The sequence below is a fragment of the Anoplolepis gracilipes genome, chromosome 12, assembly GCF_047496725.1.
Source record: "Anoplolepis gracilipes chromosome 12, ASM4749672v1, whole genome shotgun sequence".
Taxonomy (NCBI): Eukaryota; Metazoa; Arthropoda; class Insecta; order Hymenoptera; family Formicidae; genus Anoplolepis; species Anoplolepis gracilipes.
This window is the reverse complement of record NC_132981.1, coordinates 971,393-994,391: the sequence shown is the minus strand read 5'-3', so window position 1 is coordinate 994,391 and position 22,999 is coordinate 971,393. Positions and strand designations below refer to the sequence as shown.

General features: G+C 27.5%; 2 pseudogenes; one reads left to right on the top strand and one right to left on the bottom strand.

The window, feature by feature from the left end:
• The first annotated feature begins 10,003 nt into the window (after positions 1-10,003).
• Positions 10,004-13,640, top strand: LOC140672013 (uncharacterized; annotated as a pseudogene).
• Positions 13,641-15,129: 1,489 nt separating this feature from the next.
• On the bottom strand, positions 15,130-22,220 carry LOC140671726 (fatty acyl-CoA reductase 1-like; annotated as a pseudogene).
• Positions 22,221-22,999: the final 779 nt, after the last annotated feature.

The window sequence follows — 22,999 nt, the reverse complement described above, 5'->3', positions numbered from 1 at the left end:
AATGCTTGCATAAATACTGAAAGATGCGCCCTCATATGATCAACATATGTTATCAGCGAGTGAAAAATATCTTTTGATGTTGCGACAATATTTGTTTATTTTGCCAGAAATAGAACGCAATTAATCCGATTATTGCACCAATAAGAAGTGAATATATATTGACTAAAATTATAATAAATAGATATTAAGATTCCTCTGCTGATGAGTATTCGCTGCCGTGTTGTATATATATACAAAAGCATTTCTATTGCTTGACAGTCAATAGATTCAACATGGTCATAACAAGTATATCCGCAGAAATCTTAATATAATATATTTATTTAATTATAGTTTACAATACCGTGAGGTAGCGAGTATACTCATCAGAGTATACTCAGCAGAGGGACCTTAAAATAATATTGCATATCAAAATACTTATATAGGTATATATTTATTAAAATATAAATATGTAACTATTACAAATTTAAGAATATATGAATTATAGTGTATATTATAAAATGTACGTGTTATTTTTTCAAAATTTTATTAATATATTGTTATTATTATAAATTATATTTTATTATTATTATTATTATAAATTATTATTTTACCGATATTATGTGCTTGATAATGTCTCATCAAGAAATTCTGGATCTCAAAATCCTTTTAAGAAAAAAAAAGATTATATTGTATATTTTATATAACCAATTTATATATCAGAAATGATGAAAAATACATTAAATATACCTTCTGGCGTATGTGGTCTTTCGTACTTGTGCCAATGCCGCGAGCACTGATTTTTTCGCTTTTGCAAGTTGTCTTTTGATAGTAATAAAGCCTTGTAATACTAAAAATTACATATAAAAATTAATACTTTCATAAAGAAAATTATTTTTGCATGTATTTTATTGTAATATTAATATATTACTTTTTCACATTTGCAGCAATTCCAACCATTCAACTTTGCTCTGTCAGCTTTGCATCGCATGTGTTAAACTTTGGAACTTTTTTTTCTCTTTTGCAATCTGTAAATAACCCAAGTAGCACATATTCGTTTCAAAAACGTTTCTGATTGGTTAAAATGTCCATTTAAAAAACGTTAAAGGAAACGTCATTTTCTAACAAAAAAAACGTTTGAGAAACTGTCAAAATACGGTTTTTTTTCTTTATTTGTAAAAATTTTATTTATTCACAAATTCAATAAAATAATGCATATATGGATATAATCCATCTATTTTCATTATGTTCTGAATCTCTTGTCGAGATTACATCAGAAGTTTTGTCAAACTGACAAAAAAGACAAAATTTAAATTATACTTTTAGTACCTGTTCTTTTAGGCATGTTATGAAAACTTGAATACGAGTTATAGTTAAGTTTGAACACGCCACGTAGCGGCAAACAAAGGAACACGTATATTATAAAATAGATCTTTTTTGTTTTGTCGAAAAGATGATCAAAAAGACATCTTTTCGTCGACTAAAATTTATTATGACTTTTAGAAGACATATTTTAAAAAATTACTTTTTTTGTAGGTAGAAAGATATTCTTTTAGACATCTCTTAGCCTTGTCAGAAAGATAACTTAAAAAAGACATCTTTTCGTCATCTTTTAATTTTCTGTGCTATCTGGGGATCGTCTTAATAAGTACAGTCTTAATAATGTGTATATATATAATTTTGAATTAAAAAATTAATTTTTGTTCTATTTATAGAAACGTAAAAAATACGGTTCTTAAACCATAATTTTATAAATGTTTCTGTTGAAACGTTTCTTATTGGTGCTTGACGGTTAAAAAATATTGGATACGTTTAGAAAACGTTTAGAAAACGAACATGTGCTACCTGGGAATATATACATATATATATATATATATATATAAGAGAAATTTACATTATTAACAAGTATTAAATAATATTTACACATCATGCTTAGCCAGCGATGTTTTCTTCGTAGGTAATTTGTTTTCTGTAAAAGCTGAATGGTTGGGATTGCTGGATATGTGAATAAAAAGTAATATATTAATATTAAAAATGCATGCAAAAAGAAAATTCTTTTTTTTTTATAAAAAAGTATTAATTTTTATATATAATTTTTAGTATTACAAAGCTCTGTTACTGTCAAAAAACAAATTGCAAAAGCGAAAAAATTAATGCTCGCGGTATTGGCACAAGTATGAGAGACCGCATACATCAAAAAATATATTTAATGTGTTTTTCATCATTTCTGATATATATAAAATACATAATGTAATCTTTTTTTTCCTATATCAAGTTGAAATCATTTTTATTTGTTGGCTCAGAAAAGGGCAAGTAAAAGAAGCTTTCATCAAAGACATTACTTTACAAAGACTTTTCACTAATATTTTGTGCCTTAAATTATCTATTTATCGATTAATTTTTTTTAATTTCAACTTTATTTTCACTACATACACATTTTTACGCCCATATATAATTACGCATAATAATGCGTCATAACATAAGCCAACTATAACACTATCATTAATAAAAAAATAGTAAAATGATAGCAGCATGCCTGCATTTTGTGTATATGTAACTTAATAACATAATTCCTACACTTAAATTATTATTAAATTATAAATTATTAATTTTAAATTATTTGTATTATTTATGCTGTTCAAATTGTATATCATAAATTATACAGAAAATGTTAAGCATGCTATGTGCAACACGTCTGTCTATTTGAGCATTGTCATGAAAAAAATAAAACAGTACGTTACACAATATGAAACTGTACTTACCAATGCAGGATCTTTGACAAGAAACATATCTCCGCTGAATATATTATTCAAGCCAGAAATTTTTATTTTAGAAAACATATTTTTTACACAATCAGAGTTAAGAACCGCGTATTAGTATCTGTATTATTGTTAGAAAGTTTTAGTTGAGATTTATCAATGGGTTCTGACTCAAAAGATTGAGACATTTTAATCTCAATTTTAGCTCCAGATATTTGAGCCGATTCTAGGTGTTTTTGAAATTCAGATCTCGATATCTTAGACTCATTATCACTTTCAGTCCGAGCAATTATTTCGTTCCCAGGTCTAGAGTTGTGTTGCATGAGAGCAGCTTTTGGTTCAAGGGAAACTAATTTTTCTAGAGTTTGAATATCAAATTTAGTGGCTAATTGAGCAGCCAACTGCAAAACATAAATATTATTTTAAAATTTAAATGAATAAAAATTGAAGAAAATAAATTTTATGTTTTTAATTTACATACTTTGCGAAGTTTCTTAGATTCTGAAATTTTATTCTAATTTTCCTTCTTATTATATTTATTACTACTTGATTCGTCAGTGACAGCATTGTCATTATTTTCTTTATTACTGTCATCTTCTGTGTCCTAAAATAAGTATGATATATAATAGACAAAATAAAACATGTTAAATATTGAAAAGTCAGCAAAACCAGCAATTTTAAAAAATTCTCAATTTTTTTATTGCAAATTAAAAAAATAAATTTACAGAGCTTTCAGAAGTCTTTATGTCAGAAGGAGAAGAACTCAGTTGAATAGTATGTTCTCCTTGATCAATCTTTGTTGGATCATTCTCATTATCAAAAATATTACTTATGTCTCTTTCTTCTTTCTTGGATAAATCGGTTGAGATCAAGTTTTTTTTTATCATATTTAATAGTTCTTTTTCTACAGCATCATTAGGCGCTGTGCGGACAGATTCTTTCATATCCTAATGTAGAAACGAAAAGATATTTATATAAATAACATATTCGTATAAAAAAATTTAAACAAAATGGATATAGAAGTTGAAAATGAAGCAGACTTACTTTCATTTTCTTAGATTTAAATTCTTGCGTTGGTTTTGAGCTTTTCCTTTTGTTAATTTGAAGAAACTTTTCTCTGCATTTTATTTTTGATTGTCATGGTTCATTTAATGCTTGAGAAACAGTCTCCTTTTTTATCTAAAGTAAAATAATTGTATAAGTTTTAAAATATACATAATATAGATTTAAATTTATAAAATAAATTTATAATTTATATATAGAGACTTATAATATATACAGATAAGTTTTATATTGAAATTTACTGCAATTTAATATTATGAAGTGACTTAACATACAATGTAATACAAAAATTGACACTCGTATCTTAGATACAAGATTTACAAGATATATACAAAATTATAATAATTATTTGAATATTCTATAAATATTTACTAAAACATTGTATAAACATTTTTATAATTATCTTAAATATCAAACACAAAATTATAAAGATATCATAAATATATTTCCAACAAATATTTAAAAAATATTATTACAAAAATATTAATTTTTTTGCTTTATTATAAATATTATATAAAATTTTAATATATTTTAATAATGCTGAATACAGTTTTTTATAAAATATGTATAAAATATTTATATATCAGAAAATAATCATAAATATTTATCATAATCATTATTATTATCAAATATTAAATATTGTGCGTTGTCTTATCTGAGATGTATATCATTTGGGACATAGACTGCGCAACAATGATTTGTTCTGTGACTTCTCCTACGGGTCAATATATACATATATAACCGGCTGTTTGGCCTTAGTATTTTAAGTAAATATTATTGACATCTCTTTACATTCTTCTTGCCCCGCGGGAGGAGTCACGGAACAAATCATGTTGCACACCGTACATGTTCAAGGAGAATAATATTATAATGTCCACGCATTTCAGTAAACGGTCAAAAGAACAGTTTTGAAAACAATAATATATAAGTAAGTCTATAATTAAAGTAATAGTAAAGTGAAACTTTTTGACGAAGTACTTATACATGCGCCTTAACATAAATTCTATGATACATATATCTTTAAAAAACAAGCAACCTAATCTTTATAATGTAATAAATTTTTATCTTTATATATAATTAAATACTTAAAAAGGCACATAATTTAAGAGACCGATATTAAAACAGAAAAAAGTTGTAGAATAAGAAAATACAAAAATGACTACGTAACAAGAAAGTTACATGCAACGCATTTTATGTATGCAATATTATGTAACGGCTAACGCAAGAAAAATCAGAATGTTTCGAAATAAATACTGTTTCAGAATAGATTCACTTATCCTTATTTTAATTAGCAATATTTTATTTGTTATTTAACGGACAAAATAAATAATGTACTTATAATCTAATAAAAAATTTATTGATACAAAATGATAATAACATTTAGACAATAATAGAAAATATAATTGTACACCATTTATATGATGAATTTTTAAGAGAGAAGTGTCACTTAAGGTAGTATTACGAATAAATACTTAGCGCTTCCTTTTTTTTCACTGTTTTCAAAACACGATCTTTATTCACTTTTAACGAAAGTAACACTAATACTATAACTAACTGAAGAAAACTGAAAAATTGCCGAGACATACGGAATGTTCTTATCCGTCCGGAGATTTCACAATGCTGCTCGCTGAAGTTGATAGGACATAGGACTTAAACCTAATCTACAATGTGCTCTTTGCTTGTTTCTTTAGAAATTAACTAATTGCAGTTGATTTTAAGAAGCATCAAACAGGATTGGATTAATTTCTAAGAAACAGGAAACAAAGAGCACATTGTAGATTAGGCCTACGCACGCAACTGACTGCGTATTATGTGCTGCGCACAGCGTTACATGTTCAGCAAGATTCTACGCGTTTCGACTGTTTCTTGCGAGCAACGTCTATCACTTCTTTCTCGAGTTTCTTTCTCAAATTATTGAATTTAAAATGTTTACATGATTTCAGTGTAACTTTTACTATGGCAACATTGTCTTTTATCACATAGAAAAAATAATTTTTGTAAAAAATGATGCTCGTGGTATTCTAAACCCAGTAAAAAATGAAAAGTCAAAAAGATATCGAATCGATGTCGATACTCTCAGAATGCATCAAAGTATCATGGCGGCTATAATTCGGTTTGCGTTCAAATAATACTAATATCGATTCGACATCAAATTAATATCAGTTTTCTCAGATGCTATTCACTGCATACGCTTATTATTAATGATCTATTAATGTGGATAACGGGAATATATTTTTTGATTACATTGGTTATATTTAATAATTTTGTTTTTGTGTTTGTTAATAAATTTTAATTTTGATTTCTTAAATAATTAATAATTATTTAGTATATTTAAGTCACGCGGGATAACCATATTAATATTATTAGTAAAATTGTTGATTGTGCGCGGGCTATTGTACGGACTATTTTATTGGTCATAAAGCATCTGAAGATGATCTTAAGACGGTCTTAAATATAAGACCATGGCGGACTATGAATACCGCGACCTTATATCTTATTATTATATTTCTCATAAATTGCTGATGCTAAAAAGTTCCTGTCTTCGAGATTTCAACAGACCGCCAAGGACTTTAACAGATCTGCCCTTTTTTAAGGCAACAGAATTTCGACGAATATTGTTATATGATAGAATATTGATCTTTAGAAACTCTGTGGCAGAAGTTTATAAACATTTTTTACTTCTGCATTGTGGAATTTACATTTTGAGCAGTCCATCTTTGGTGCAAATCTATTGTAAATACGCTAACCAATTATTAAGGACATTTATTACCCATTCTGCTACTATTTATGGACAAAAGTTTGTTGTTTACAATGTTCATTCATTGTCTCATCTTGCCAGTGAATGTAAGGATCATGGAAATTTGGAAAATTTTAGTGCATTCCCGTTTGAAAACAAATTAAAGTCCATTAAAGCATCATTGTGATCTGGTTACAAACTCTTGAAGCAAGCAGCTTCTCGTGATTTAGAAAAGGACAGATAAATGTTACATTGGAGAATGAAGAAAATGTTGTTATGCTTTCTTGGAGACATAAACAGCATATTATTGTAAATGAAGTCATGGATGGAATCCAGTTCAAGAGAATCCATATAAATGGCATTAAATTTCAATGTAATGAGAAAAATTCAGGTTTTAAAATCTGTAATAACACTATCGCAGTTCTTCATAATATTGTACAGGTACAAGATGAGATATATAACTATTTTTTTTAAATAAATTAATTTCTTAGATTATTCTACATAAGAAGTTATAAAGGTGTCATGTGCTAAAATAAATATGTTTTTGTAGATGTATTTTATAGTTTATGTAAAATTATGTCACATTAAAGTATAAAATATCTCGTGAAGTATAAAATATTTCGTAAAATGTAAAAAGTATAAAAATCTCGTAATTATTAAATTTTAGCCATCACACTGTTATTATGGCACGCCGTTTTGCTATTTATTAATAAGATTTTTTAATCTAAAATAAAAATTTAATAATCTCTTTAAACTGAAACAGGTATTTTCTCGAAACTATTTTTATTATGTTATAACATAATAAAAATAAATTAAAATTATGTGTTAACATAAAGTTAATTCAAACTACATAGAAAAAGATATAGCTTAGGTGGAATTATTTTTATGTCAAGACATAATTTTAATTTATTTTTATTATAAAATATAATTTCTTTTCTTTCAGCGTCAATTTAATTTAGTAGAATTTCTATGATTGTATTAAATAGCAAAACGGCGTGGCATAATAATCGATTTAAATTGAAGTAAATATTTCTTCGAAACTATTTTTATTATGTCATAACAAAATAAAAATAAATTAAAATTATGTCATGTCATAAAATTAATTCAAAATACATAGAGAGATATAAAATAAGTGGAATTATTTTTATGTCAAGACATAATTTTAATTCATTTTTATTATGTCATGAGATAATATTAATGTATTTTTATTATGTTGTAACATAATAATAATTGCAAGAATATAAATTGTGTAACCTAACATAATAAATCAATGAATTAAAATTGTGTTACGACGCAATAAGGATACATTAATATGGTGCGCCGTTTTACTATTTAATATAATCATAAAAATTCCACCAAATTAAATTGATACTGTAAGAAAAGAAATTATTATAAGTTAGAGATTAAAATCGCTAGTATTTAATTGACATATAATAAACAACGGGTTAATTAAAACGACCTGACTAGCCAAAATCATTCAATTTATTCACACGACGTTTCGATATGGTTGTGGTCCTTTTCAAGTGTAATTATAAAGAAAATATATAACGGATCAAAAATTATATGGATACAATTTATACCGAATTAAACGCAAACAATACAATATAATGTCGTTAAAAAACTAGTCTACTCACACGTAAATTAAGAAAGAGAAGAAAGAATCCAATGGGACATGTTTAAAAGTAGAACTTAATTATGGAATAATTAAATATGTCACTTAGTTAAAATCAACGGTTATTAAATTTGAGATAAACACAAACAACGAGACACGTCATGACAACATGAGTTTTTAAACGAAACTGTCAATGTTTAGAAAAAAAAACAGTTTAAACGATCTTTATAATTTTGTCATAAATATTATTTAAATTTTTGGTATCTCTTTGTAGGTTGATCGTGGAGTTAAATTTCTTGATGAAAAACATTTCAGCTATTTCTCTTTTCTTAATCAATTTTTCATCATGTAAAATAACCGGCTTGTCCTACTCAAAATCATGTCCAAATTCAAATCTGTGCTTGCTAACGACTGGCCAAACGATAGGCTAAACAAAACGACATGTACGCACACGTATTAAAAAACATCTTAACAATATAAAATTACATCCTACCAATCAATCAGTCGTTAGCAAGCACAGAGTTTACAGATTTTAAGACAAATTTTAAAATTTTCAAAAATTGAAGGAGGGGGGGAGGGATTTCGAAAAATATGACATTTTAGAAAAATCTGATTGCACCGTTTTAAAGTACATTAAAAACCATAAAACTTTTACTGGAAACTTTTTTTTATATCTCTTATTGTTTTGATGGTATTCGCTCAGAAATATAAAAACTGATTTTTTTCAAGAGGGTGTTTCATCCCCTTAACGGCCGTAAGAGCACATATAAAAAAATACGTGTCCCCTATTTTGACTTAGACTACAACATATTCAAAGCTCATTAAAATCGGAGGGGGACACTTCCAACCTTTTCCTTGTCAGTAATACTTTCATGAATATAGCTAAAATCATTTTTTGATTCTTTTACTTCATTTATTTAAAAAATTTGACGCAATAAGCAATTTCTGAAACCAGATTCGTATTTAGAGCACAAAATTACATAAGATATGATAATTCTCAAACAATAAAATCTCGCGGATCTGTGTAATCGGCAACTCAATCAGTTTTATTATCTATATTTTATAACTAATATTGAGTACATGTGGCGAAAAAAACCAAAACTTGAGTGACATCTTGATACTAATTTACAGTGCTTACGTATGTTTCTATCTCCGTTGAGATTCTCCTCAATGTAAAATTATCTTGTATGAAATAACGCAGTGCATAATGAACATGTATATGACATAAAATGTGGTAGATTATTGTTCGATTCTCGTGTAGCAAATAGCTTGAAGGATGACCTGATTTGTCCACACTGATTTTTAATGGAATCTTGCGGTCCGTCACTCGTCATCCCCATAGACAGTATTGATTGAAACTGTCTAATTACTCTCGAGAAACAAATTGACATATTGTTTTGGTAACCGTGTCAAATGTTAATATAATGTAGTCACATTAACAGTTTCAATTAATGCTGTCTATAAAGATGACGGGATGACAATAATCTACCACATTTTACGTCATATACTCATGTTCATCAATACACTGCGTCATTTTATACAAGATTATTTTGCATTGAGGAGAATCTTAGCGGAGATAGAAGAGATGCGCACTGTAAATTAGTATCAAGATGTCACTCAAGTTTTGGTTTTCTTCGTCACATGTACTCAATATTAGTTACAAAATATAGTTATTATAGGGTTGTTCAAAAAGTCATTGCGTTTTTCTCCGATGAATGGCTTTAATTGCATTTGTACTTAGTTGTATTATTATTATATTTATGAGCCAATGCGCGTTTAATAGCTGACACTTTCAACTTCCATAAAAAAAAAGTGCGCGAATCAATAAACATTCATTCTTTCTATAGTGTTTTGAAAATGGAGAGTCAACACGATCATTTTCGCCAAGTTTTACTTTATTATTTTCGAAAAAGAAAGAACGTAGTGCAGGCTTGTGAAAAGTTGCTTAAAATTTATGGTGACAAAGCCCTAGAAGAACACCAGTTTCAATATTGGTTTGCTGGTTTTTGTTCTAGTGAATCCAGTGTGAAAGATGCACCTTGTTCAGGTCGGCCATCAAAGGTTGATGATGAGAAAATAAAGGCATTAGTTGAAGCTAATAGATGTTTTACCATTCGTGAGCTTGCTGAGGTACTAAAAGTATTGATTGGAAGTGTTCACTTTCATTTAAAACAACTTGGTTATGCACAATCGCAGAGAAGTGGTCTTCCATCACGACAACGCTCGACCACACATATAGTTTGATGACTCGCGAAAAATTGTTAAAGCTTGATTGAGATGTGTTCCCTCAACCACCATACTCGCCAGATCTTGCACCATCAAACTACCATTTGTTCCGGTCATTGCAAAACTCCTTGAATGGAAGAACGTTTCCTTCAGATGACGCTATCGAAAGGCACTTGGATTAGTTTTTGGATAATAAAGGTAGGAAGATTTTCGAGAATAGGATTATGAAGCTTATCAAAAGATGACAGAAGGTCATCGAACAAAAGGGGGGCAATACATCATTGATTAATGTCAGTTCTTTGTATAAAATAAACGGTCTTGAAAATCACCGAAGAAAAACGCAATGACTTTTTGAACAACCCAATACTTTTCTGCACAATTTTTTTATTGTAATAAGATTGTTACCTTTATGCTTTAACCGCCAATTATTACGAACGTCTTTTAAAATCAAGGAGCGTTTCTATTTTTTTACTTTATTATTTATTCAGTAAATTCCAATCCCTATTATAAATTTCGCATGATATACTAAAGTTGACCGCTAATCGCGTTTGCATTGTTGCCGCTTTATTCCGATCGTAATTGGTCGTCTCGATTTGCGAGATCACAATCTCGTGAAACGCGAGCTGATGCGAAGTGCACGGTACGAGCGAAACGGTACTCGTTTGACAGTTCACCAATTGTCAAATCGTTGATGTAACCGTAAATAAATTTTTTGTACAGTAAAAAAGCTCATTTTGTTACAATTATTGTTCGTGAAGAGAGAGAGAGAGAGAGAGAGAGAGAGAGAGAGAGAGAGAGAGAGAGAGAGAGAGAGAGAGAGAGAGAGAGAGAGAGAGAGAGAGAGAGAGAGAGAGAGAGAGAGAGAGAGAGAGAGAGAGGAAGGAAAATCTGAAAGAGAGTAAAATAGAAAAAAAACGGGATATTTTGTATATTCGCATATTAATTTTTTAATTATGCAAAGAAAGTATTACGTATAATTGTTTATAAAAATAATATATATATTTATATACATATATGTATACATATATATATATATATATATATATATATTATGTATGATTTATACAGGGTGTCCGGTCGCGACCGTCCCATAGCTCAAGGGTAGATAGAGCAGATCAAACTAAACATAAAAGTCCTCTACCATTTTACGATTTGCCTATATATATACATACAGGGTCTATTTTTCAAAAATATTCAAATTTATAGCATATATGTACAATGAATAGAGCGCGCGTAGCACGCGCTTGTGGTGTTCTATTAATAATAAAAAATTTAGAATAGTTAAAAAATCTAAAAAAACATAATGTTATTTTACTCCAAACTAATATTTCTAACAACTTATTATTAAAAAATTAAGCATTTTCAATCGAGCATTAAGTCGTCATATTGATTCAACTATAAAAAACAGATCTATACATATATAGATAAATTAAAAACCGGAAAAAGAACCGAAAAAAACTGTTAACCGTAAATAATATTATTACAAAATTTTGTAAAATTTGGTTTCGGTTTCGGTATCGGTTCATCTAAAAAAAGGATTACGGAACGGTTTTTGGTTTCAATTCCAGTTTGGTTCGGATCCTTGATCTGAGCATATCTTGCCAAATATAGTTATATATGATAATATGATAATTAAATAAAATCATATATGATATCATATGATTTTATTTAGTAATTATATAATATCATATGACTATTCTTGGTAAGACATGATCAGATATTGACAAAATTCATACATGGCCATCTTTTTTTTCCCGGGATGTTTAAAAACTTTTAAAATGCGTCGACGTAGCAGAGCCGTAAGAGATAACGTTGCATTCGACAACACAAGACAGAAAAATGTCTGAAGAAACCTACAGAGACCTAATTTGTGTATTAGATTCTCATTCTTCTCAGATGTCACTTGGAGATATTGAAAAGATATTTATTATATTTTGGATTATTTTTTTCTCGCTAAACATGTTTAAAAAGTCTTAACCTTTTACATATCGCTCAGACACTTGAAGCAAATTCAATTTCAATTTTTCAGATATCCATCAAACATTCTAATCTAATGGAGATTCTTTAAAATATCTTTTAGATACTCTTTTTTAGAATATTAAAATTATATAGAATTTGTCGCGTCAAAGTATCTGTTACTTATCAGTACAGTAGATAAAACTCCACCGTTTCAATTTTCAATAATTCGTGATCCATTTTTTCTTGGATAATTAATCGATTCTTATTTACTACTAATTTATTTCTCGTTTTAGAAGAGCGCGTGAACGTGCACATCAATGGTAACTGTGAGAGGGACGCCGAATGTATCCAGAATGCATTTTGCTTATGGCAACAAAGCCATAAATTTATTGGGACTCTCTGCATAATATGGATTGCACACATATGTATTTGAGGTGTGTGCAACCATATTACTTGGAGAGTCTCGATAAATCGACGTGCATCGCCAGTGAATGTTTGTGCTAAAAAATATTTGTCGCACGAGGGACAAAACGGTGGTTACGCGAAAATCGTGTTATGTATATTATGCGTCAAGAAGTAGCTTCTACGAGTAAATTAACTTCGAGACGCACTTCATGCTGATGGCATGATAATTCGTGCTTTTCAAATTCACCACATGTTTGCATAAAATCAGGGACAGAATTAGACACACAAGCTCTGCTACTAAATATGCTTGCACTTTTTTCATATTTATTTTTACGTTTTGCCAATGCTTATTTCACTGTTTCTTGAATAATAAAGAGTGATTTTTTTCTTCTTCTCCTTCTTCTTTCTTCTCTTTTTTCTTTCTTCTTTTTCTTCTTCTTTTCTTCTTTTTCTAGCCATCGGAATGAGCTGCGAAGATCATATAACGTGTCAAACTATACCGAATAGCGAATGCAGGCAAGGTAAATGTGCATTCGCTATTCGGTATAGTTCTGATCGTTATTTGCGAAGAACGAAGAGATGTCGAAAGTTACATCTTGTAACTTTAAGTTCCGCAAGCGGTTAAAAAAAAAAATTATTACAGAACCTGCCAAGATAGACGGTCCCTGTGAACTAACGACGATATGCCAGAATAGTATCGACAATTCATTATGCGACAACGACCAATGCCAGTGTTACACTGGCTATCATTTTGTAGATGCGACGCATGCTTGCGTTCTCAATAAAGGTAATACGCAGATTATATTTGTTTTTACCTCCTTTTCTTCTTCTCGCAGGCTCGCTTTTCACAACTGCCGGAAAGATCGTAACAATCTCGTTGTTGCTGCACCAAATCGCTCAATAACGACTAACAATAATGAATATAATATACAGGGTGGACCATTTTAATCCATCCAGTCGAATATCTCCAAAACCAAGCCCGGGAGAGAAAAATGTTTCAGACAAAAGTTGTTTGGTTTCGAGGGGACCATAAGATGGTACCATTGGTTTGACCTTGAAGAATTATTTGAAGGTCACATGAAGGTTACCTCAATTTTTTTAAATAGCATCCCCTATTTTTTATTACATATTCTTGTAGCTGACCTCGAGAGCTTTCCAAAACACTATAATCAAATGTTTCTTCATTGAGTACTTTTCGAGTTATAAAGCTCCAAAGTCACAGTTTGAAAAAATTAGCGGCCTGATATTCGCGCCGAATTTGTCGATCTTTGTAAATTAATTTCTCAATAATTATTCCGAAAATCGCAAAATGGTACAGGACTATTCCATTTAACCCGCTCTATCTGCACCCGAGAAGTGATACGGTCATTCTGAGACACCCTGTATAAGACATAAGTACGACATAAATCGGATAATTTTGAATTAGATTAATCATACATATTAATTAAAAATAATCCGATTTACGTCATGTTTAGTGTCGTTTTAATCGTAAAAATCTCATTAATCCATTGAAATTATTTTTAAATCGATAAAATGCGAAATAAAAGTTTTAGTTTTGATTTTATTGCATGTTTACATTTTATAAATAAGTGAGCTCTTTAAAGACCTTTGATGCTGGAGCTCGAGGAAAGCGAGAGAGGAGATGAGTAAGGAGCAAGCAAGATGGCCAATATCAGAGTTCCGAAGTCTCGCGAGGCTCTTTTTATCTTCAATCTTTTGTATTGTATTTCATCTTACCATAGAAAATTAAATTTTTACATTTCACATTTTATCGGTCCTAAAATAATTGTAATGGATTAATGAGATTTTTGCGATTAAAATAACATCAAACACGATGTAAATCGGATAATTTTTAATTACATAAATTGATAAATAATTAATATATTTTGATTATTTATGTAAGCGAAAAAGAGAAAGAGAACAAAATATAATACGTATTCCATTTGTTTATGTCTTTATAGCTTTAATTTTTGTTTTAATTGATAGTGTAAGGGTTTTTTTTTAAGAGATTCTCTTTTAGTTATTTTATTAATATTTTTATAATAAAATACATAGCCCTCGTTTATATGATCACTATACACATAGTTACTCATAGGCGGAGGACATGAAATTTTACCAATCCAGCATTCCATTCGGTTATTATGTCCGCCGCTTATGTGTATAAAAGTACATAGGTTTCAGGTCCATAGAATCTAGTAACTATATAAGGAGCTTAGCGGTCTAGTATTATATAGATGTTTGTGGTCAGAATGCGCATGCTAGTTACAAATAGATGTTATTAGATGATAGAGTAAAGTAAGGTTTATTCCTTACAATAGAAATTATAATTAAACAATTATACAACAATTTTACAATTATAGAATATATTAAACATTTTAGAGAGAGATAATTACTGATTTATAAAAATTGCACAATATTTATAAATTAGTAGCCTTCTTTTTCTTTTTAAAATCTTTAAAAACATATCCACTTTTATATCATCCATAGCATACCAATAGCAATAATAGTTTTAAAAGTTGCGACGAATTGATCCACTCTGAAATAGATATTTATTAATAATTTAATAAATTAATCTTATATATTACAATACATTTTACAAATAAATACTTAATATCTAACATATAAACAACAATGTTCTGTTTATATTTAACACTTACCTTTTGCAATGTGTTTTGGCTGCATCTAATCGATTCATGTCTTCGTGTAAAAGATATTTTTTTCCACCTATTACTCCATTTCTTTAAATAATAAAATAAATATTTAATACCTTAAAATGTTTTTTATACATAATGTAAACATTAGAAAAAAGATGTCAAAATTAAACAATATTATAAATCAATATATTACTATCTTACAGCAATTTTTAACTTTCATTATCGTGTAGCTGAAGTAAATCTGATATACTTATTTAATCAATTTATTGTGCATTCGTTGCTTATTTACACAATATGTATAAATTGACTTATACAGAGATTATTTAAAATTCAAAAATTTCTTTTCTATATTTTTAAAATTTATTATAGTTTTATTATATACATAATTATTATATATTTTAATTAGCAATAAATACATTTTTTGATAATATTCTATCTGCTTGTATAAGTTACAAAATTTAATTTATTCTTGTTTTTATTTTTCTTTGTTCTCTCGCAGTGCGATTAGTAGAATTAGAGATTAAAATGTTTCATAAACTAACATAGCTTGTAATTCATACATCAAAATTTTATTTTAATACAGTGTCGATTAAAAAATATAAATAAATTGACCGATTTATCCAAATGTTCATTTTATAGATGTATAAAAGTCTATTCATTAAAAATTGCAAGATAGAGAAAGAAAAAGAAAAAATATGTATTAATTATCAGAAATGTTACATTTTTAAATATGTTAAATAAAAGAAAAAAATATAATTTTATATTAAACTGATGTATATAAGTTATACATATATCATTCAATACGTGACAGTACTTTATTATTTATTTATTATCACATTTTTCTATTGCTATCAGTAAATATTATTTTAAAAATTATTTTCAAATTTCAATTTTTGTGTGTTTTACAAAAGAAGCAATTTATTCAAAAATTTAGGACAATATTTTTAAAATTATGATACATAATTTAATAAACAGCGAAATACAGTAAATATTTATGGAAATAAGTTTTTAATTATAAATGAAAGTCTAAAAAAATATGCTCTAAATAATATGTTGAATCGATTTTAAAATTTAATACTTTTTTTTTAATTTAAAGTTAAAAGAGAATTGAATACTTACCTCATATACTTTTCTATATCGGCATCAAAAAAATCATCCGGAAACATTTCTCGGTTATCAGATGGTACTAACGATATTAGCCGTCGACTATTTGAATTATCAAATTTCCATTCGTTAAATGTAAAATGTTCCAGAGCACGATTAGCCACATATATCTTCTTCTTCAATCCCAAGAGCCTATTACATATAACATGTTTATATAAGACAATTTACATATTCAATGGCATAACTTTAGTTATTATGGATCTGGCAAGGTTGAATCCAAAACCACCTAACCACCACAATAAAAAAAGTATTTGGAAAAATATGCAATTTTAAAATGGCGTTACAAACTAATATTTTTAAAACACTTTGCCTAAAAAAATACATGACAATTAATATTCTGAATTGATAAAAAATTATATATGTTTTGTTACATTAAATGTTTTGCTTATCCTTGATTATTTTAATTATTATCCTTTTAATATACTTTAAGAAATCTACCTGAAAGTATAATATCTTGTAGTTATGTGTTTATGTAAATTGTATATATATATAAATATATATATATATATATAAATATATATATATATATATAAATATATATATATATAAATATATATATATATATATATATATATATATAAATATATATATATATATATATATATAAATATATATATATATATATATATATATATATATATATATAAATATATATATATATATATATATATATATATATATAAATACAGAATTAGAGGAATAGTATTAAAATGGTTAAAAACATATTTAAATAATAGAACACAAAAGGTCCATTTCAATAATAAATGGTCAAAACAAATTGCCACAGAATATGGAGTGTCACAAGAATCAGTTTTAGGGCCTTTATGATTTATTGTATACATACTCGATATAATTAAAGTTTGCCGGGAAGAATCTAGTATAAAAATGTTCGCAGATGATACATTAATATATGTAAATGAAGTAAGCAGTACGGAATAAAATGAATATGGCATTTAGAATAATTGAAAAATGGATGAATGTAAATAAGTTGAAAATGAATGCAGGAAAAACTAAATACATGATAGTCAGGAGTATTAAGAAAGAACTGAAAGGAAATATTGCATTGAAATATTTGGATGGAATTGAGATAGAGCTCTCTCTCTCTAGTAGAAATAATGAAATACTTAGGTATGATTATTGATGATAGACTCCGATTTAAAGATCACTGTGATTATATGTTAAAAAAAATAGGAAAAAACAAGTTTTTTAAATAGAATAGATAAATTTATATCAATGTAGAACAGGTGCATTGTATATAAATCAATTGTAGCGCCTCACTTTGAATACTGCGCAACGTTGTTAATAGATATGGGGGAAAAATAGCTGGATAAATTACAAATAGTGCAAAATCGAGCCATGAGAGTTATATTGCAATGTGATAGGTATACTAAAGTGGAACATATGCTGCAAACGTTGCAGTTCATGTGTGTAAGACAGAGACTATGTTATAACATGTGCATATTTATTTTTAAGATTTTAAAGAATATGTTACCAAATCAATTAAGAAGTAGGATAGAAATAGTAGGAAATGAGAGTGAAAGACAAACACGACAAACCGAGGACATTGCATTACAAGAATACGAAGCGCGCAAAAGAATATGTTTTATGAAGGAGTAAAAATGTATAACGCCTTACCAGCTGAAATAAAAAAAGTGAAAAAATTGAATCATATAAGCGTAAGTTAAAGGAGCATATTTATTATAATGTAATTTAAATAAGTATGTAATTTTCTATACTACAAATTACTGAGAAAGCTAATAAAGATCAATTAAACAATCAATTTTTCCCGCTCTCCTCTTATCTCCCTCTTTCTCACTATTTCTCCCTCTTCCCCCCTCTCTCTCTCTCTTCCCTCTCTCTTTCTCTTTTTCTCTCTCTCTCTCTCTCGTATAATTTTGTATAATAATATTTTATAAATAACATATATTTTGGAAGCATTTGATTTGTTCAGTACTTACATAGGTTTATGTCCCGAAAGTTTTAAAACTGAATCTATTATTATAGTTGGTAAGATATTCCACAATATTGTCAACGTATAATATGTAATTAAATTCTGGACAAATAATGTACTGCGGGTCCAAAGAACTCCTTCCAAGGGTATGTCTTCCAAAATTTTGACTCCTATGTTGCAAACTTCTTGAAATAATATACTTTTTTCATTTGGACAAGTACAGTTAACGACAAAACATGTGGACTGTGGTGTGAAACTAATAGTAATAAATAATATTACAAATGAATGCATTAAATATAAAATGTTATAGAAATTTCATTAAATTCAAAATATCTTACAATTATAGACAAATATGAGATAGTGAGAATATTACAAGATATTATTACAGAATATAAAAAAAATTTATTTTAACATATCATATATTAACGAATTAAGTTTTAAGAATGTAAATACACAAAATTTGTTTAATTATTTTAAACATCTCTATTTAATTTTACCCGAGAGAAAATTATATATAAATTTAATAAAAGAAATGTGATTTTTTAATTTTCTAAACTCTAATGCAAAAAATGAAGCAAATTGAATAATGCTTATATATGTATAACATAAATTAATACGTATAACGTAAATTTAATTTCCGTTTGTAACTTAACGCAGATAGAGATGTGCATTAATACATAAATTGTTGATCATACGTTGTCAATCCAAGTTTCCAAGTTACGAGAATTATAGTGTTGATAACAGTGTCTACTGGTATGTTATTTTGTGAGGTTACTAGCATATAAAACTGGTAATAATCCTTTTCCGCCAGCAGCCAACAGTCCCAGAGGACCATTAAAATTATCTATCCATCCTGGAATTGGATCCCTCAGCGAATTTACCACTATCAAACGAAATATATTTTTTTATCATATTATTATTAAATTTTGACATGACTACTATGATATACAAGGTGTTAGGCAACAGGTGAGATAAAATTTAAGGAGTGATTCTACATGATAAAATAAGATAAAAATCAAGAATAACAAAATTGCAATAGAGGCTTCGTCTTTTAGTTATAAATATTTGAAAATTTGCGTAAAAGGTGCCCAAAGCATGGTAAACCGCAAAATTTTTGACGTGCGTAGACTACATCGACTGAATCGCTCTCAAAATACTCTGTGACGCAAAAATATGCAGTGAATTGCCGAGCTTTAGATACCTTTTACACAAACTTTTAAATATTTATAACTAAAAAATGAAGCCTCTATTGCAATTTTGTTATTCTTGATTTTTGTCTTATTTTATCGTGTAGAATCATTCTTTAAATTTTGTCCCACCTGTTGCCGAACACCCTGTATGTATATAGAACGATATATCTTATCTTTTCTTATAAACCAAAAATGGAAAAAAATAGAAAAAGTGCAAACCTGAAAACTTACTTTCAATTTTTGCTTAATTTAGTATATATATTGTGGTCTACAATAATTAAATAAATTGTTTCAATTAACAATACTTTTAAATAATATTAATATAACTATTATACGTGTGCACGCAAAAGCAGAGTAAAGGCGCTAAAGTAAATCTCTATTTGTAAGATATAAAATTTAGATAAAAATTAGAATTTTGGAATATTTTTTTCGAGCTATTTATATTTATATATTACACTCATACATTTTGTATTTTGCTGTAATATATTGATACAAATATTTTATATTTTTAGATTTTCTGTATAAAATAAAAAGAGAGTTAAACTTCTACTTTGTTCAAACAGCATTTGATTCAAAGAGAAAAAAAACAGAGAAAGAATGGAAAACTTATATTTATTTTATAGTGTCCCTAGAATACAGAGTCTGGAAGTTCGACTCAAAGTCCGTCAAAATACCGTATATGTATGCGTGAATGTATATGTGAATGTTTTTGTATGCTCCCGCTACACTTACAATTAAATTCGACATTTTGGACAGGTTTAAAAACGTGAAGTGAAAAGATATCTACGTGTATAGACTTTGTATTCTAGGGACACAAATTTTGTTTCTTTATTTCTTTATAATATTCACGAAAAAAAATCTACGTACCCACAGATGGTCTTACAATCGCACAAGGCAAAAATGAAGAGTATTCCTGTATTACATCCTCCGCTAAGTTTTTCGAGAATAAGTATGTATTGGGAATATTATTCAAACATCTGTACGTAATTTCAAATAAAAATAACAAATGAAAACTTGAAACAGTAATTGTAATATTATAATATAAATAGAAAAAAGTAATTTCTTTTTCTAATTAACACTATTTAAAACTCACATACGTATTTACATATGTATATTGGATTTATATTTGTCACACTCACTTAGCTGTAAAAATACTCAAGATATGCTCATCCAATGACTCGGCCACTTTGATCATTTTTCGCCAATCGGTTATAGGTGGATACGTCTTTTCCTCTATAAACGGATTATCCAAATGTGTATATGCAGTACTAACATATACTAAAGCCTTTAACAGATAAAAACAATTAATATTAAAATTATACCTTGCTCAAAATGCTATAATTAAGAAATTTATAGTAAAGATTGCAGAATGTTCACAATTTAAGAAATGAATATGGTTCTCATGTAAAAAGACATCTCTTTAAGATTCTTTGAATATACATATATAAGTTCGAAAATTATATTTTTCATAAAAAATATTTTTAGAAATAAACGTAATGTTAATATATCGCGTAAAATCCTATGTAACATAATTTACTTAATGAAATACAAAGAAAAAGTTTTTTATACAAATATGTGAATGCAGAATCTCTCTCAATCTGTGTTTACTTACTATTAGATTCTTCATACTTTCGGCTAAGATACATACATCCCTCGTTGATCTGGTATTAGTAAGGATGGCGTACTTTAAGCTATCGTTAAATTTTACACTTGCCGCATTATGAATTATTATTGTCACTCTTTCAATCAGCATTTGTCTATCGATAGTCGACAAACCTAAATTTTCCTGACTAGTATCGCCAGAAATTAAAATTAATTTCTTGAAATTTGCAGGTTGTTCCTGTCGTAATTTATCGTATAACTAAAATAAAAGAATATTATATATAAAAAGTATTTATAAGAAAATTTGCCATAATTGTTAAATAATGTTAAAATATTTTTACGCAAAAGGTTTAAAACCTTTAATGACTTTTCTTACAATTTATTATTTGAAAAAATTTTTTTTTCGAGATTTTATACTTCTACTTTTCCCTTTCCAATTTTAAAGTTATTCATGTTAATTTTTAATTAAAAAATAAACATTATAATAATTAAAACATTATAATTAAAACATTATAATAAAAATTATTCAGAAATTTTTTTATTAATACGTTGTAATAATTTTTGAAGAAATATTGTGTATATATTTATATCTAACTTACCGGTAAGTTTAACATTTTTTCGAGTCTTTCGTTAAGGTTCATTCCTTTTTTTGGACGCATTAATATAAATATTTCTCGAACATCCGGACAAGATCTCAGTATCTTTTCGATGTATACTTTGCCTAAAAATCCTGTCGCGCCTATCAAAAATATACTTTGTCCAGTGTAAAACGCCGGAATCGACATGGCTGGATCAATTGAATTTTTATCCATAGTTATTAAAACAAAAAAAACAGAACTAGCATCAAAATAATAGCAATAAATATGTTTATAATAACGTTCTGAAATACATTTATATTTAAAAACGTTATTGTCTCCTTTAAGTCAAGATTGTTACTAAAAAGTAGTCATATTTTGATTATATATAAAGAGCTATGCATATGAATGGAATTATTAATAAACCGGAAGTGCTACGAGGCAAACTTGAAACATTAAATTTGCCTAATGAAGTTATATGTATTCATCAATAGTAAAAAAATCAATAATCACATAAAATCATAATATACAATTTATAATATTAGTAATAATAATAGTAGGAATAAAGTAGTAAAATAAAGAATAATAAAGTAAATAACTGATGCAAGCTTAAGTTATTTATATAAACTCATTACAATGTTTAAAATCGCATTTTTTATGTGTGCCATTGTATTAAATTGTATCATTGCTTTATATGAGTTTCACTAACTAAAATATACACACAAATAATTATGACAAAAAAAAAATCTCTTGCATTAAAGTTTAATTTTAAGAAAGAAAAAGAAAGAGAAAGAGAAAGAAAGAGGGAGAAAAAAAGAGAGAAAAAGTGTGTGTGTGTGTGACTTTAATAATAAGACTTCTAGTTTTTAACTTTTTACATTAAAATTTGCAACTAATCTAGATTACATATGCAATTAAATTCAAAATGGTGTCGTATCAAAGTTTATCTGACACAGCACAAATTTTGAACTTTTACAACGGATTAAATATACATGATAATGCAATTATTCTATTATGTGACGCACTTCTATTACGTTGCAAGTTGTAAGTAAATATATTTAAATGAGAAATGCACATTTCTTGTTTTACTTTTTTCAAATAAAACTATTATTTTTATTAGCATTATT